At 53.2% G+C, this 5383-nt stretch overlaps 1 pseudogene; it reads left to right on the top strand.

Annotated features, from left to right (window-relative positions):
• The first annotated feature begins 379 nt into the window (after positions 1 to 379).
• On the top strand, positions 380 to 4978 carry LOC135965333 (spermatogenesis-associated protein 31E1-like; annotated as a pseudogene).
• The last annotated feature ends 405 nt before the right edge of the window (positions 4979 to 5383 follow it).

Below are 5383 nucleotides of genomic sequence, written 5' to 3'. Positions count from 1 at the left end.
TGGAGACCCCCTGGGTGACATGTACCAACCAGCGCCTGCTAAGGCCCACCAACTGTATGGGAAATGCATGCAATGTCCATCTCCCACCAGCTTGTCCCCAAGGGCTCTCCCAGCTACTCTGGCCTCCACCCTGTCACTAGGCGCAACGACCACCTTAGAGCCTTTTTGACCACACTCAAGCCTGAGTACCTCCAGGTCACCAGAGCCCTCATTACCCCTAAAACACCCTGCACCTCAGCCACATGTGCTTTTTCCTCCTTCACCACAGCCCCCTGTTCCCACGGCCTCCTCTCCACCTCCACCCAGCTCCGGCCTGGCTGAGTTTCCGTGTGGCTCCACAATATGCCCCGTCCCTCAGAGCTGCCTTTTCCACAACCAGGGGCTGACTTCTCCAACCAGGGTGATCTCCGGCTTTGGGTGCTCCAGCGATCCCATCTGGGACCTCTCTTGCTGGAGGGAGGCTGCCACCACCTGCGGCCTCTCCACCTGCTCACATGGCAAGTCCCAGCAACCGTATCTTCCTGACCACTCCCTAGAGGCTTCCTTCTGGGGAGACCCCACACCCAGGCAGATGGAGGTAGGTGCCTGCACATTCATCCACCCCGACATGCAGAAGCTGCTGGAAACTCTCATCACCAAGAGAGCAGTGATGAAGATGTGGCAGGAGAAAGAAAGGGGGCAGGCAGACTACCTGCAGATGACATCACTGGGGAAGGAGTGGGACATCATGACTCTAAATCCCTTCTGGAATGTGACAACCCAACCACAGCAGCTGCCTGGTCCTCAGCAGGTCTCTGATGCCACGTCCATGGGGGACCACTTACAGTGGAAATGCAGCCAGCTCTTCTGAGACCTCTTCTCCCCTCTTTCAATAGGGAGTCCCTGGTGGTCACGGCCTGGGTGTCTAGGAACCCTTCCTCACAGAATGTGTACTCTGTACCATTGGATAAAGCCTCCACTTCTCTTCAAGGTGAACCTGAGGTTGAGGCATCCTCACAGCTTTCCCAGGCACAGTCCCAGCCCCACACATGGCCCAGCTCCAACCGTTCACTTCAACCTGGCCCCAGTCCCAGCCCCCACCTCTGGCTGGGATCCAGAAGCAGTCCCACTGCTCACCCCCTGTCCCAAGCCTACCGTGCTCTTTTCCACCCCAGATCAGGTTCTGTGGGGCATCTTGCCCTACATCCAATGAGAGGGCACAGTCTGTCATCCCGAGTCGAGTGGAGTATCTTGAATGGCCCTTGCAGAAGTGACTAAAGTGGAAGAGGGATTTTTCCTTTCTCCTAAAAAATTCTCAGGCTGTCCTGAGCCAGCCCACTGTCCACCTTCCCCAGAAGAGGCCGGCTTTTCAGAGCCCCAAGTCAGCCTCCATTCTTTCTGGGGTTGCCTCCAGCACTGAGATCCCAGAGCACCGGTGGCAAGGAAGTAGTGCCATGTGCCAGGAGCAGTCCCATGGCCCTCCCAGCAGATTCCATCTGGAGACCTCTGCAACCTGAGGGGGAATTCCCAGGTAGGTCCCAGGGTCAGGCAGAAGACACACAGGGGGTCCTCTTGCCCTCCCAGGCTTCTGAATTTGCAGGAAAGGGCAGGAAGAATATGCAGAAGACAGGACTCAGGAGCTCTGGAAGGTTATCTAGGAAGAGGTGCTTAGGGTCCAAACTAGAGGCACAACCAAGCCAGGATCAAGGCACAGGAAGGAATTCAGTGAAGGTTCTGGAGAAAGACAAGGAGGAGGCAGACGGTGACTTCAGGAAGTCCTGGAAGTACCAATCAGTAAGTTCCACACCCAGGGACCCAGACAGGAAGCATTTGGAAAACAAGCTGCAGGTCCATATGGATAGGAAGGTGGGGGAGATCAAGGAGGGCTGGATCCCTGTATCTGTGTATTGCTCCTGGTTCATGGCCAAACGTGCTGTTCCCAAGTCTGACACCCACAGGAAACTGGGGAAGCTGGCATCCTGGAGGGGTGGGAAAGCCCACATGAACACCTCCCAGGAGCTTTCCTTCCTTCATCCCTGCACCCGGCAGATGCTGGAAGCACATCTTTTCAGGTTCTGTGTGAGGCACAGGTGGGGTCCAGACCTCCAGTCCCTGTAGCCCATAAATGTCCAGTCAGGTAAGGCTCAGCCCCCACCCCTCCCATACTCCACATTTCCCCTCTGGGCCTCCTGGGAATCTCGGGTTGAATCTGTAGCCAAGTTTGTCATTTTATTGGAAAAACCTCCCCAGAATGGTCCAGGAGACAACAGAACAACAGGCAAGTCAGCCCCACTGTGAGTTGCCCTGTCCCTGCCCCACCACCTGAGCAGGAGGAAGGCCAGAGGGCTCCAAGATGGTCCCAGTCAGCTGACACCCATAAGCAATTAGAGGCCTCTCCGACTGGACAGAAGGACAGGGCGTCTTCTCAGTCCCCCATGTGCAGCCTTGTAGGCAGAACCTGGCAGAGCAGGACTGTCCTGGGGTCTGGGAAATCCAACCTTGAGGGGTTCAGAAATGGCTGGGAATGAGGCATGGCTTGAGATTGAAAGCATGTCCCCAGGAAACTCCTGTCATAACAGAGCCCTGCAAGAGTTCTGCATAAGGTCCCAGTGGGCAAGGGCCAAAGACACCCTGGAAGCACTGGAGGCTGAGGAGGAGAAACCCCCTGCTTCAGAAGCCACCTTGGGAGCCAGTGTGAGGGCAAGTTCAGGAAGTGTTTAGGTGGACCTGAGGAGCACAGAGGCTGTGGGGACCACTAGTGTCTACACTATAGTGTAAACTGGTGTCTGTAGACCTCAGTGTCTACAATCTGTGTTGCTCAGGATCCAGGGCATCTGTGTCTGAAAGCACAGGCAGTCAATGAGATTGCGCTCACAGTGCAGGTGGACTCAGAGGAGCAGGTGCCAGGCCGTGTCTCCAGCATCCTCCTCCAGGAGGGCCCCACAGACCTGTGCCTTCCAGGCCACAAAGTGGACATGCTCCCAGCCATAGACTGGCCACTCACTAATGCCCCACTGTCCACCTCCCAGACTGTGTTCAGTAGGAGGAACATGGCAGCTTTCCAGGGGCCATGTGCCCTCCTGTGGAAGGGAGGGGACAGACTGGGGCAGCAGGAGCCTGTGAGCCCAAAAGTGAAGGCCCCACAGAAGAGTCAGAAGATGCTGGGCTCTGTGAACAAGGGCGAGGCCTGCAGGAGGCCCAGACCAGGGTAGCAGGGACATAGGTGCAAGGGACCCAGGACCTCCGAAGCCAGCTGGAGGAGCCACCCTGCCCATGCCAGGGAAATAGGAGACAAACAATAAAGGAAATATGACAAGCCTCAGCTAGAGAAGGGACAGGCACCACCAGAGTGCAACTTCTGGAGAAAGATCAATCACCATTCACAGGGCATACTATCAGAGGAACCAGCTCCCAATATTTCAACATAGGTTCTTTTCTATTTTCCCTACGTGTTGGCTGGTCTGAGAAATAAAAAGAAAGAGTCCAAAAGAGAGAAATTTTACAGCTAGGTGTCCGGGGGTGACATCACATGTTGGCAGGTTCCGTGATCCCCCCGAGCTACAAAACCAGCAAGTTTGTATTATGCATTTCAAAGGGGAGGGAGTGTAAGAATAGGGTGTGGGTCACAGAGATCACATGCTTCAAAAGGCAATAAAATATCACAAGGCAAATAGGGGCAGAGCAAGATCAGAAGGCCAGGGTAAAATTAGAATTGCTCAGGAGGTTTCATGTCCCACTATGTATGCATTGTCATTGATAAACATCTTAACAGGAAACAGCGTTTGAGAGCAGATAACTGGTGTGACAAGAATTTTCTAGGCTGGTATTTCCTAATCCTAGCAAGCCTGGGGGTGCTGCAGGAGACCAGGGTGTATTTCATCCCTTATCTACAACTGCATAAGACAGACGCTCCCAGAGCGGCCATTTTAGAGAACTTCCCCTGGGAATGTATTCATTTTCCCAGGGTTATTCCTTGATGAGAAAAGAAATCAGCAATATTTCTCCTATGTGCTTTCTGAAAGAAGAGAAATATGACTCCATTCTACCTGGCCCCACAGGCAGTCAGACTTTATGGTTATCTCCCTTGTTCCCTGAAAATCGCTGTTATCTTGTTCTTTTCAAGGTGCCCAGATTTCATATTGTTCAAACACACAGGCTTTACAAACAATTTGTGCAGATAACACAGTCACCACAGGGTCCTGAGGCAACATACATCCTCAGTTTATGAAGATGACAGGATTAAGACATTGAAGTAAAGACAGGCATAGGAAATTACAAGAGTATAGTCTGGGGAAGTGATCAATGTCCATGAAATCTTCATGATTTATGTTCAGAGATTGCAGTAAAGACACACATAAGAAATTATAAAAGTATTAATTTAGGGAACTAATAAATGTCCATGAAATCTTCACAATTTATGTTCTTTGGCCATGGTTTCAGCCGGTCCCTCCATTCAGGGTCCTTGACTTCCCCCAACAGTCTACACCTCAGGAAAAGAGGTGCAGGGCAGGAAGACGTACTTCAGAAAGGCAAGCCCAGGGCAGATGCTGTCCAGAGCTAGGAGTCTGATCCAGCAAGGTTGTTTATGGATAGCATGACTAAAGAAGCCCAGGCCATCATCAGAGTTGTGGGTCAAATCCTGGTGGACAAATTGGGCATTCAGCAGGGATGTGGTCCCTCAGAGATCAACTGCCACAAAGGCGACCTCCAAGCCCAGAAGAATGTGCCTTCCTGCTGCCACAGGAGTCACTACCACCAGGAACACAGCAGAGAGATGAGAGCCCTGGCCTGCAGCCCCAAAGCCACCCCCAAGGGCCACAACTGTCCTGTCAAAAACAAGGGCATCAGAGACAGAGACAGCAGTTGGGCTCCCACCTCCCAGGGAGCCTGTGTCCCCAGCTGGTCCCCACCACCACAGGCCACGAGTGGCAAGCACCTCCCGTGGCCCCATCCACAGCCACAGGAACTGAGGTCTACACAGATGGGTCTTGCTTCCTGAACCAGCTCAGGCTTCTCACACCTCTCCTGGGAGAGTCAGGGGGTTCTACTCAAATAACACTGGACACCTACATAACAAACCTGTCCTGCATGGATCATCACAGTTCCCATGTGTTCCTGACTTCCACGGAGAAGTTCCCAATGCACCTGCTTTCCCTGCAGAGGTGGAAGCTTCTGTCTGTGTCATGCTAGGGCACAGGAAAGGGCTCAGTGTCAGCTCCTCCTGAGTGTGGCTCCCAGAATGACTGGGCCAGGAGGAGGCTGACAGGGACCTGGAAGACCCCATGTTCTCCCTGTCCCCACACTGTGTCTGGTTTCCAAACTGGATCATGACTCAGAGCCTTCAGGACATGTAAGGATAGCAAACCCTTTGGAGATTCCACCTGGGCTCTGGCTCACTGCAACC

The sequence above is a fragment of the Macaca fascicularis genome, chromosome 10 (assembly GCF_037993035.2).
Source record: "Macaca fascicularis isolate 582-1 chromosome 10, T2T-MFA8v1.1".
In the NCBI taxonomy this organism is placed as follows: domain Eukaryota; kingdom Metazoa; phylum Chordata; class Mammalia; order Primates; family Cercopithecidae; genus Macaca; species Macaca fascicularis.
The sequence above is the reverse complement of the archived record's forward strand: the minus strand, read 5'-3'. Positions and strand labels throughout refer to the sequence as shown.